The sequence below is a fragment of the Eschrichtius robustus genome, chromosome 6 (genome assembly GCF_028021215.1).
Source record: "Eschrichtius robustus isolate mEscRob2 chromosome 6, mEscRob2.pri, whole genome shotgun sequence".
In the NCBI taxonomy this organism is placed as follows: Eukaryota; Metazoa; Chordata; class Mammalia; order Artiodactyla; family Eschrichtiidae; genus Eschrichtius; species Eschrichtius robustus.
Window position 1 is genome coordinate 31817728 of NC_090829.1, and position 13627 is coordinate 31831354.

Sequence of the window (13627 nt, forward strand, 5' to 3'; positions counted from 1 at the left end):
TGAGGGTTGTCTTTTCATCTTGTTTATGGTTTCCTTTGCTGTGCAAAAGCTTTTAAGTTTCATTAGGTCCCATTAGTTTATTTTTGTTTTTATTTCCATTTCTCTAGGAGGTGCATCAAAAAGGATCTTGCTGTGATTTATGTCATAGAGTGTTCTGCCTATGTTTTTCTCTAAGTGTTTTCTAGTGTCTGGCCTTACTTTGAGGTCTTTAATCCATTTTGAGTTTATTTTTGTGTATGGTGTTAGGGAGTGTTCTAATTTCATTCTTTTACATATAGCTGTTCAGTTTTCCCAGCACCACTTATTGAAGAGGCTGTCTTTTCTCCATCGTATATTCTTGCCTCCTTTATCAAAAATAAGGTGACCATATGTGCGTGGGTTTATCTCTGGGCTTTCTACCCGTTCCATTCATCTATATTTGTTTTTGTGCCAGTACCATATTGTCTTGATTACTATACTACAGACTATAGCTTTGTAGTATAGTCTGAGGTCTGGGAGCCTGATTCTTCCAGTTCCATTTTTCTTTCTCAAGATTGCTTTGGCTATTCAGGGTCTTTTGTGTTTCCATACAAATTGTGAAATTTTTTGTTCTAGCTCTGTGAAAAATGCCTTTGATGGTTTGATAGGGATTGCACTGAATCTGTAGATTGCTTTGGGTACTATAGTCATTTTCACAATGTTGATTCTTCCTATCCAAGAACATGGTATATCTCTCCATCTGTTTGAATCATCTTTAATTTCTTTCATCAGTGTCTTATAGTTTTCTGCATACAGGTCTTTTGTCTCCTTAGGTAGGTTTATTCCTAGATATTTTATTCTTTTTGTTGCAATGGTAAATGGTATTCTTTCCTTAATTTCTCTTTCAGATTTTTCATCATTAGTGTATAGGAATGCAAGAGATTTATGTGCATTAATTTTGTATCCTGTTACTTTACCAAATTCATTGATTAGCTCTAGTAGTTTTCTGGTACCATCTTTAGGATTCCCTATGTATAGTATCATGTCCTCTGCAAACAGTGACAGCTTTACTTCTCCTTTTCCGATTTGGATTCCTTTTATTTCTTTTTCTTCTCTGATTGCTGTGGCTAAAACTTCCAGAACTATGTTGAATAGTAGTGGAGAGAGTGGACAACATTGTCTTGTTCCTGCTCTTAGAGGAAATGATTTCAGTTTTTCACCATTGAGAACGATGTTGGCTCTGGGTTTGTCATATATGGTCTTTATTATGTTGAAGTAAGTCCCTCTATGCCTACTTTCTGGAGGGTTTTTTATCATAAATGGGTGTTGAATTTTGTCAAAAGCTTTTTCTGCATCTATTGAGAAGATCATATGGTTTTTCCTCCTTCAATTTGTTAATATGGTGTATCACATTGATTGATTTGCGTATATTGAAGAATCCTTGCATTCCTGGGATAAACCCCACTTGATCGTGGTGTATGATTCTTTTAATGTGCTGTTGGATTCTGTTTGCTAGTATTTTGTTGAGGATTTTTGCATCTATGTTGATCAGTGATATTGGCCTGTAGTTTTCTTTCTTTGTGACATCTTTGTCTGGTTTTGGTATCAGGGTGATGGTGGCCTCATAGAATGAGTTTGGGAGTGTTCCGCCCTCTGCTATATTTTGGAAGAGTTTGAGAAGGATAGGTGTTAGCTCTTCTCTAAATGTTTGATAGAATTCGCCTGTGAAGCCATCCGGTCCTGGGCTTTTGTTTGTTGGAAGATTTTTAATCACAGTCTCAATTTCAGTGCTTGTGAATGGTCTGTTTATATTTTATTTCTTCCTGGTTCAGTCTTGGAAAGTTGTGCTTCTCTAAAAATCTGTCCATTTCTTCCATATTGTCCATTTTATTAGCGTATACTTGCTTGTAGTAATCTCTCATGATCCTTTGTATTTCTGCAGTGTCAGTTGTTACTTCTCCTTTTTAATTTCTAATTCTATTGATTTGAGTCTTCTCCCTTTTTTTCTTGATGTGTCTGGCTAATGATTTTCAATTTTGTTTATCTTCTCAAAGAACAAGCTTTTAGTTTTATTGAGCTTTGCTATTGTTTCCTTCATTTCTTTTTCATTTATTTCTGATCTGATCTTTATCATTTCTTTCCTCCTGCTAACTTTGGGGTTGTTTTGTTTTTCTTTCTTTAATTGCTTTAGGTGTAAGGTTAGTTGTTTATTTGAGATGTTTCTTGTTTCCTGAGGTAGGATTGTATTACTATAAACTTCCCTCTTAGAACTGCTTTTGCTGCATTCCATAACTTTTTTGTCATCGTGTTTTCATTGTCATTCGTTTCTATGTATATGTTGATTTCCTCTTTGATTTCTTCAGCGATCTCTTGGTTATTTAGTAGTGTATTCTTTCGCCTCCATGTGTTTGTATTTCTTACAGATTTTTTCCTGTAATTGATATCTAGTCTCATAGCATTGTGGTCAGAAAAGATAGTTGATATGATTTCAATTTTCTTAAATTTACCAAGGCTTGATTTGTGACCCAAGATATGATCTATCCTGGAGAAAGTTCCATGAGCACTTGAGAAGAAAGTGTATTCTGTTGTTTTTGGATGGAATGTCCTGTATAGATCAGTTAAGTGCATCTTGTTTAATGTATCATTTAAAGCTGTGTTTCCTTATTTATTTTCATTTTGGTTGATCTGTCCATTGGTGAAAGTGGGGTGTTAAAGTCCCCTACTGTTATTGTGTTACTGTCTATTTCCCCTTTTATGGCTGTTAGCATTTGCCTTATGTATTGAGGTGTTCCTATGTTGGGTGCATAAATATTTATAATTGTTATATCTTCTTCTTGGATTGATCCCTTGATCATTATGTAGTGTCCTTCTTTGTCTCTTGTAATAGTCTTTATTTTAAAGTCTATTTTGTCTGATATGAGAATTGCTACTCCAGCTTTCTTTTGATTTCCATTTGTATGAAATATCTTTTTCCATCCCCTCACTTTCAGTCTGTATGGGTGCTTAGGTCTGAAGTGGGTCTCTTGTAGACAGCATATATACGGGTCTTGTTTTTGTATCCATTCAGCCAGTCTATGTCTTTTGGTTGGAGCATTTAATCCATTTACATTTAAGGTAATTTTCAATACGTATGTTCCTATTACCATTTTCTCAATTGTTTTGGGTTTGTTATTGTAGGTCTTTTCCTTCTCTTGTGTTTCCTGCCTAGAGAAGTTCCTTTAGCATTTGTTGTAAAGCTGGTTTGGCGGTGCTGAATTCTCTTAGCTTTTGCTTGTCTGTAAAGTTTTTAATTTCTCTGTCGAATCTGAATGAGATCCTTGCTGGGTAGAGTAATCTTGGTTTTAGGTTTTTCTCTTTCATCACTTTAAATATGTCCTGCCACTCCCTTCTGCCTTGCAGAGTTTCTGCTGAAAGATCAGCTCTTAACCTTATGGGGATTCCCTTGTATTTTATTTGTTGCTTTTCCCTTGCTGCTTTTAATATTTTTTCTTTGTATTTAATATTTGATAGTTTGATTAATATGTGTCTTGGCATGTTTCTCCTTGGCTTTATCCTGTATGGGAGTCTCTCTGCTTCCTGGACTTGACTGACTATTTCCTTTCCCATATTAGGGAAGTTTTCAACTATAATCTCTTCAAATATTTTCTCAGTCCCTTTCTTTTTCTCTTCTTCTTTTGGACCCCTATAATTCGAATGTTGGTGTGTTTAATGTTGTCCCAGAGGTCTCTGAGACTGTCCTCAATTCTTTTCATTCTTTTTTCTTTATTCTGCTCTGTGGTAGTTATTTCCACGATTTTATCTTCCAGGTCACTTATCCGTTCTTCTGCCTCAGTTATTTTGCTATTGATTTCTTCTAGAGAATTTTTAATTTCATTTATTGTGTTGCTCATCTCTGTTTGTTTGCTCTTTAGGTCTTCTAGGTCCTTGTTAAACGTTTCTTGTATTTTCTCCATTCTATTTCCAAGATTTTGGATCATCTTTACTATTATTACTCTGAATTCTTTTCCAGGTAGACTGCCTATTTCCTCTTCACTTTTTTGGTCTGCTGAGTTTTTACCTTGCTTCCTCACCTGCTGTGTGTTTCTCTGTCTTCTCATTTTGCTTAACTTACTGTGTTTGGGGTCTCCTTTTCGCAGGCTGCAGGTTCGTAGTTCCCGTTGTTTGTGGTGTCTGCCCCCAGTGGCTAAGGTTGGTTCAGTGGGTTGTGTAGGCTTCCTGGTGGAGGGGACTGGTTCCTGTGTTCTGGTGGATGAAGCTGGATATTGTCTTTCTGGTGGGCAGGACCGCATCTGGTGTTGTGTTCTGGGGCGTCTGTGACCTTATTATTATTTTTGGCAGGCTCTCTACTAATGGGTGGGGTTGTGTTCCTGTCTTGCTGGTTGTTTGGCATAGGGTATCCATCACTGTAGCTTTCTGGTCGTTGAGTGGAGCTGGGTATTAGCGTTGAGATGGAGATCTCTGGGAGAGCTTTTGCCTTTTGATATTATGTGGAAGCTGGGAGGTCTCTGGTGGTCCAATGTCCTGATCTCGGCTCTCCCAACTCAGAGGCACAGGCCTGACACCCGGCCAGAGCACCAAGACCCTGTCAGCCACATGACTCAGAAGAAAAGGAAGAAAAAGAGAAAGAAAGAAAGAAAATAAATAAATAAATAAAATAAAATAAAGTTGTTAAAAAAATATTAAAAATTAAAAAAAATTAAAAAGTAATAAAAAAAGAAAGAAGGAAAGAAAGAAGAGAGTAACCAAGCCAAAAAACAAATCCACCAATGATAACAAGCACTAAAATCTATACAAAAACAAAACAAAACAAAACAAAACAAAACAAAAACCATGGAAAAAAAACGGACAGACAGAACCCTAGGACAAATGTTAAAAGCAAAGCTAAACAGACAAAATCACACAAAGAAGCATACACATACATACTCACAACAAGAGAAAAAGTAAGAAAATATATATATCGTTGCTCCCAAAGTCCACCACCTCAGTTTTGGGATGATTCGTTGTCTAGTCAGGTATTCCACAGATGCAGGTACATCAAGTTGATTGTGGAGATTTAATGCGCTGCTCCTGAGGCTGCTGGGAGAGGTTTCCCTTTCTCTTCTTTGTTTGCACAGCTCCTGTGGTTCACCTTTGGATTTGGCCCCGCCTCTGTGTGTAGGTCGCCTGAGGACATCTGTTCCCCACCCAGACAGGAAGGGGTTAAAGGAGCAGCTGATTCGGGGGCTCTGGCTCACTCAGGCCCTGGGAGGGAGGGGTATGGAATGCAGGGCAAGCCTGTTGTGGCAGAGGCTGGCGTGACATTGCACCAGCCTGAGGCACGCCATGTGTTCTCCTGGGGAAGTTTTCCCTGGATCATGGGACCCTGGCAGTGGCGGGCTACACAGGGTCCCGGGAGGGGAGTTATGGATAGTGACCTGTGCTTGCACACAGGCTTCTTGGTGGCTGCAGCAGCAGCCTTAGCATCTCATGCCCGTCTCTGGGGTCCGCGCTGATAGCCGCGGCTTGTGCCCGTCTCTGGAGCTCATTTAGGTGGTGCTCTGAATCCCCTCTCCTTGTGCACCCCGAAACAATGGTCTCTTGCCTCTTAGGCAGTTCCAGACTTTTTCTCGGACTCCCTCCCACTTAGCTGTGGTGCACTAGCCCCCTTCAGGCTGTGTTCATGCAGCCAACCCCAGTCCTCTCCCTGGGATCTGACCTCTGAAGCCCAAGCCTCAGCTCTCAGCCCCCATCTGCCCTGGCGGGTGCGCAGACAAGCCTCTCGGGCTGGTGAGTGCTGGGTGGCACCTCTCCTCTGTGCAGGAATCTCTCCATTTTGCCCTCTGCATCCCTGTTGCTGCGCTCTCCTCTGTGGCTTCAAAACTCCCCCCACCCCCGTCACCCCCCTGTCTCCCCCTGGCTTCCTAGTGTGTGGAAACTTTTCCTCCTTCACAGCTCCCTCCCAGAGGTGCAGGTCCCATCCCTGTTTTTTGTCTCTGTTTTTTCTTTTTTCTTTTGCCCTACCCAGGTACGTGGGGAGTTTCTTGCCTTTTGGGAAGTCTGAGGTCTTCTGCCAGCGTTCAGTAGGTGTTCTGTAGGAGTTGTTCCACATGTAGATGTATTTTTGATGTATTTGTGGGGAGGAAGGTGATCTCCACGTCTTACTCGTCTGCCATCTTGAAGGTCTCTCCCCCTCTTTAATTTCTGATATTAGTCATGCTCTCTCTTTTTTTCTTAGGCCTGGCTAGAGCTATACTGATTTTATTGATCTTTTCATAGAACCAGCTTTTGGTTTCATAGATTTTCTCTATTGATTTCCTGTTCTTAATTTTATTGATATCTGCTCTAATTTTTATTATTTATTTTCTTTGCCTTACTTTGGATTGAATTTACTCTTCTTTTTCTAGTTTCCTAAGGTGGAAATTTAGATGATTGATTTTAGATCTTCTTTACTAATATATGCATTCAATGCTATAAATTTCCCTCTAAAAACTGCTTTTGCTGCATTCCACAAATTTTGATAAGTTGTGATTTATTTTCTTTTAGTTTAAAATATTTTAACTTTTATCTTGAGATTTCTTCTTCGACCCATGTGCTATTTAGAAGTGTGTTGTTTGATCTCCACATATTTGGGGATTTCCCCTTTATCTTTCTATTATTGATTCCTAGTTTAATTCCATTGTAGTCTAAGAATAGACATTGCATAATTTCTATTCTTTTAAATTTGTTAGGTTTTGTAACAACTCTAAGAGTTCAACTAGTGAACTGGGTAGATGTGTTTCATGGCCCAGGATGTGGGCACCAACCTAACATCTTATAGTACGTTAGGTGTGTTTTATGGCCCAGAATGTGATCTATCTTGGTGAATGTTCCGTGTGAGCTTGAGAAGAATATATATTATGCTACTAGTTGGATGAAATATTCTATATGTCAATTATATCCAGTTGATTGATGGCATTGTTGAATTGAACTATGTCCTTACTGATTTTTCCACCTGCTGGATCCACCCATTTCTGGGAGAGGGTGTTAAAGTCTCTCACTATGATAGTGGATTCATCTATTTTCTCCTTGCAGATCTATCAGTTTTTGCCTCATGAAGTTTGATGCTCTGTTGGTAGGCACATACATTTTAAGAATTACTATGTGTTCTTGGTGAATTGACCCCTTTATCATTGTGTAATATCCTTCTTTATCCCAGATTCTGTTGATAATAAGCAAGTCACAAGTCCTGCCAACACTCAAGGGGAGGTTATGACACAGAACAATGACTAGTTGGGGGGTCAACCTAGGGTGTGTCCACCATATCTAGATACTGGCAGTGATCTTGGACCAATCATTTCACTTTTCTGCGCTTTAGTTTCTACCCTTGAAAAATGGGGATAATAATTTTAACCACATCATTGGATCACTATGAGGATTTATTAATTAATACCTAAGAAGCATTCAGAACAGTGGAACATAGCAGGTGTTTATGACTTTTAGCAGTTTCTCTTCAAAATAGGGACATTTCCTGCACTGTCAACCTCTTAGAGTTGTTACAAAACAACTCAGGGCGTTGCAAGGTCTCTGTTAACTAAAAAGCACCACACAAATGGGGATGGGTTATTGTTTTAGGGCTTGTCTTCCTTACTCTTTTAACAAATGTTGCTTTTTGACTACTTTCCTATATTGTGTAATGACACATAATTGTCTCTTTACATTTGTGCATGGAAGGAAGTGAAGGCTCTGTATCTATTCATCATGTTGGCGCTTCACATCTGCCTGCTTTGAGATATTTTCTGCCTTGTTTTAGCAGCTGCTCAGGCAACAGAAAGGTCACAGGGCAGCAAGTAAAGAGATATGAATGCACTTAAGCTGCTGTGTGATCTTATGAAAGTCACTTGCCCTCTCTGAGCCTGTAGAAGTAAATAAGGGGTTGGACAACACTAGCTAATCTCCAGATAACCCCTTCAGTGCATACCTTCTCTGATTTTGGCTTAATTTGTCAATTCTACCCAACTCCACCTGGAATCTCTTGACTCAGGCCCATGAACTCTTTTCATTTTTATAGGCTGTTCATGGTTTTTAATGCTTTGGGCTCTCTTCCTGGACTTTAGATCATCTAATTTTCAATGGAACCAAGAAAGCCCCTTCAGAGACAGCAGAATTCATTCTCAGGAATGAATAATAATCCTAGGAGCCAGAAGCAAAGTTATGCTAACAAAGTCAAAAGGCAGACAAAATTAACAGATGCTCCCAGTAATGAACAAGGTGCAGAGAGGTGTTTCATAATGACTGCTTCTGTAGAGCATAAATAGGAATGCATCCCTTTCCTCCCGTATCCCCTCACACCATCTGTTATTTGTGTCAGGCAGTCAGGAATTGCTATATGTGACCCTTGTTGTTGGTAACAGGGACAACACTGTACATTGCTGCTTTCTTTGCTTTCTCCCATCTCCTGGCAGCTGTGGCTATAAGGTTTGTGTCTATCCTAAGATGGTAGATCAGGATTTCCCTGGCTCTTGTAACTAAATATGAACCAATCACTCACCCTCCCAATTGGGAAATAAGTTATAAATAACAAGAGGGAACAATCTTTCATCAGAGAGACTGTGGTTACTAGGAAACGGGCACTGCAGTCAAGCTGTCTATTGTCATTATGTATCCATATGGCATTGAATATAAGCTCTGGTTCTCTGTCTTTGGCCTTTCAAATGGTTCCTGAGTACACTGTTCTTGCACATTAGAGTATTCTACTCTTTGGTACATTTGGGGTTCAGATTGGCCTCTGTCATCAACTTGCTGTGTGACTTTGGGTGAATTAATTCACCTCTCTGGTCCTCAGTTTAATTCTCAGTAAAAGAGATGAGAAGGTTCGGCTACATCAGGGCTTAACAAATGACAGCCCACAGACAAACAAGTCTGGTCTGCCATCTGTTTATGTGCAGCCAGCAAGCTAAGAATGGATTTTACATTTTTAAATGGTTAAAAACAAAAGAATACTATTTCATGACATAAAATATTTTACTATTTCATAGTATAATTTAACAATACATAATTATAATTTGTAATAATGTATATTATAATATTTATGAAAATTATATGAAATCCCGGTTTGTGTCCATAAATAAAGTTTTATTGGAACACAGCCACACTCACTTGTTTACATGCTGTCTATGGCTGCTTTCAGACTCAAGAGCAGAGTTGAGTAGTTGCAACAGAGATCGTATGGCCTGCCAAGCCTAAAATAATTACTATTTGGCCCTTTATGGAAAAAGTTACTGACCCCTGACCTAGGTGGTCTCTTAGTCAATTTACAAACTAACCAATTCTCAGTATAGTGCCTTCTCAACGTGGGAAAGAAATTCAGACTTTACGTGAAACAGACCTGGGCTGCTTCTGGAGAAAATCTGGTGCTTCCAACAAGTCCTGATTATTGCCATGGCTGATGGGTGGCCCGATAAGGACTAGAAATATCTCAGCCCAAGACAGGATTGGGTGCTGGATTCTGGCCCTGCCCTTGTCTGGGTCGGTCCAGGCCTGGGGACCAGGGTAGTGAGCCACGTGCCTGCCCTGAGGACCGGAGCCTGCAGTGGTTCTAGGCCGAGGCCCCTGCAGGTCTAGTGGAGAGATGGGGTGTTCGGATGTCCTTGTCGTGACAGAGAGACTCCAAGTGACAGTGGCTTAAACAAGCCAGAAGATCGTTGGTCTTTTCCATAAAAGTCCAAGTAACCTATACACTAACAGAGACGTATCAACTGATTGCAATGTATGGAATTTATTTGGATCCTGCAAAAAAGTTTATGAGATAATTGGGGAAATTAAACACTGTATGTTTAATGATAATAACAAAGAATGGTATGATGATCACGTTTTTAAAAAAGAATCCTTATCCTGAGATATATGCTAAAATATTTATGGATGAAATGATGTGATGTCTGTGCTTTGCCTCAAAATAATCCACTTGGGGAGGATTGGAAGTGGATGAGGCCATACAGATGAAACAAAATTGGTCAGGAGTTAGTAGCTGAAGATGTGTAATACGTATACAAGGGTTCATTGTATTGCTTTCTCTAATCATGTATATATTTGAAATTTTCCATAGTAAAACGTTTAAAATATTTAATGTTCATAACCAGTGATTTAAAATTTGTATTTTTTTTAAAAATTTATTTATTTATTTATTTTTGGCTGTGTTGGGTCTTCGTTTCTGTGCGAGGGCTTTCTCTAGTTGCGGCAAGCGGGGGCCACTCTTCATCACGGTGCGCAGGCCTCCCACTATCGCGGCCTCTCTTGTTACGGAGCACAAGCTCCAGACGCGCAGGCTCAGTTATTGTGGCTCACGGGCCTAGTTGCTCCGCGGCATGTGGGATCTTCCCAGACCAGGGCCCGAACCCGTGTCCCCTGCATTGGCAGGCAGACTCTCAACCACTGCGCCACCAGGGAAGCCCCAAAATTTGTATTTTAAAGGAATTTAGTCTATGAAAAATCTCACACAAGAGCCAAAAGTATATAATTACCGTCATTGTGTTTTTGATAGAAATTTCTGGTAAAAAGTTTCCCTATGAGAAAAAAAAAATTCCTTGAAGAGGAATAATTGTATTAAGAGTTGTAAGCATTCAAAAAATTTCAATTGATGGAATATAGTTTCTTAATAATTTCACTATTGATATATAATCATTTTAAATCTTAAAGTAGATAAAGAAGACATAGAACTTACCACTAATTCCCTAGCCAAATACACCAACTTTTTTTTTTAGCCTGCATATCAATCATGTAAATATTTAGCATTTACCAGTGCCTACTATAATACTGCATGATGCATGGCATTATATTATTTCTTCAATATAACCATAATAAAATTATTTCTTGGAATTGAAAATAATTCTGGGTTGGCAGTGATTAGTATGGTGGCTTAATCATCAGGAACCCAGGCTTTATCCATTGTGTGTCTCTGCCATCCTCATACTTGGCTTGTACTTCATGGTCCAATATGGCTGCTTTACCTCCTGCCATTAACTCTGTATTCCAGAGTGTAGAAAGGAGGAAGAGGTAAAAGACATGCCCTTTAAGAGCATGACAAGGAATCTGTACATGTCACTTTTGCTCACACCCCAAAAACCAGAACCATGTGGCCACTACTTGGAAGGGAGATTGGAAATGTAACCCTTAGCTGGGCAGCCATTCATTCTACTAAGAATGTTTTTACTATATTGTAAGGGAAGATTAGCCATTGGTGGGGGGGGGGCAACGAATAGCCTCTGCCATTGATACATTATAGATATGTTTTATGTGCGGATTCCAGAAGTCTTCCTCTTGATCTGAGTCTATTTCTTGCTTTTCTCTTTCCTCCACCTGTATTCTGGTCCCTCCTCCCCTTTTTCTTGCCCCCTTGTAAATAGCTTAGTTTCAGAGTGCAAGTGACCACATTCCTTCAGTTCTGGTTGTTCTGATCCAGACACCCCCTTACCTATTATTCATGCATTTCTACCCAGGTAGTCATTTGTGTCTCCCACACCCACACTCACATACTTGGTTTTGCAGCACGGGAGACATAGGTTTAAGTCCTGCCTCCTCTACTTAGTCTATCTGTGACCTTGGGTAAGTCCACTAAGCTTTGTAAGCCTCATCTTCCTCACCTGAAAGAAGGCATCATTGCATCTGAAAGAGTCCCTGCTTAGCCTACATATGTGATAATTGTGAGGATGAGAATAGTCGTGGGGAAGTGCTTGGGCTTTATAAAGGGTGAAGAGCCACATGGCTGGGAAGTAATGTATGGAGGGAGCCCAGGTACACCGCACCTTTCCCGAATCTGATCACACTGCCCTTCTCACAGAGGGAGCCCCCAGGAGCCCTGCGTCATGACCCCATCCCAGTTGCAGCTGGTTGATTCAGGCATAGAATCTTGTCCCAAACAGGCTTGATTTTTTATTTGGGGAATATGCATTTGGACTGGAGGGACAGATGATGGTGAGACAATCCTACTAGTGGTTGAGGTCTGTAGGGGCCAATCACAAACCTTGGGATCCTGGAGTCTTTCCAGGGTCCTAGAGGTCAGCAAGTCTTTGCATTCTGTGAGATGCCTTATTCCTTCAATAAATTCCATTTCTTTGTTTCAGTTTATTAGGGTAGTTTCTTTTCCGTACAAGAACCTCAACTAAACTCTATTATTGGCAAACTTGGCAGTGTTTAACATTTGGTGCCCTCATCTTATAAATCTGTGCCCTTTCACCCTCTCAAAGTGAAAGGTAAATTGTCGTTTCTTCTGTTTCCATGTTCTTTCCCAATCAAAACTGGCCATTAGAAAAGGATCCAACAACAATTATTGACACTGTAAAAAATGTGAATTTGTAGATATATACCTCTCCCAGGCTGATCAAATCAGCCTTAATTCTAATTACATAATAAAACATATTTTTTTCTAATAAAAGAATTTTATGTGTCAGAACAGAAATGAAAAGGTGGCCTTTCTGGGAAAAGGGAAGAGCTTTCGACCCTCTCCACCCCCATTTAACACTGTACTGCACAGGTGGCTGCCTAGTTTGCTTGTGTGTGTGCCCACATGTGTACGTTTCCACATTTGTATGCATCCACACCACACTCTGTGCAATCACAAGCAAGCTTAGCTATACTGGATTTGAAGGCAGAAGACCTGGCTTCTCCTATGTTTATCTGGCTATTTCTTCTGGCCCCCAAGACACCTCCCAAGCATTTAGCTCTCCTGCGTGGCTCCTCTGACTGCCCTCACTGAACTGTGGGCCCGACCTCTGAGGCTCTAGTCCTACATTCTGTCTTCTCACTCCTCACCCACTTCATATTTGGGTAGCTTGTCTTTGGTTTAACAGAAAAAATGTTCACCGGACACTTATTAAAAATGGCAAGTGAGATTTTACTCAAGCTACTGCAGTAAGGGAGAGAGACTTTGGTATAGAACTGAACTCACCTCTACTCCTCCCATTTGGTCAATCATCAGACCCTGACGATTTAGCCTCATAAACATTTCTGCATCCCTTTACTGCCTGAGTCAGACTCTCATCATCTCCTGGGTGACTTTCTATAAAATGTCCTTGTTGGTTGACCAGTCTCTGCTCCTACCCCTCCTCAACAGGCCCCAGCATGTCCTTCTATAACGTAAATCCAACTATGCCATTTCCTTTCGACAATTTGCTGTGAAACGACTGCACACGAGGACCCCTCCCCAGGATGGGTTCTTGCTTCCTCCGTGCTGCCTCCACAGATATGGCCTCTCCAGGGCCCTAAGCATCTCTCCACGGCCAGCCTGTAGACCTAAATCAACACTGCATTGCTCTTGCTCTGGCTCTGTGACCTTGCTGAGCCAACATAGTCCTCTACCTTTAATGGGGGCCAGGCTGATACCTCAGCTGAAGGCATGGATTACTTTGACTTGGAATCTGAGGGATTTGTAACTCAAAAGGTGCTGAAGATATAGCTTTGAACTTTCTGAGCAGGGAGCAGATTTAGAAAGCTCCCAAGCTGCCCTACACAGAAGCTTTCAATTTCCAAAGTGAGCCGTTTAAAAAATATGATATAAACTTTTCACTGCTTAAAGAAAAAATGGGAAGTAGTACTAATATAACTGAAGAAGAAAGAAAAGGAGGAAGAGGCCTTAAAATTAGATGAATAAGGAATACTGAGGGCTTAAAATACCTACTGTCCACCTTCTTTCTTGGCTCTTTGGTCTGCATGGCAGGAC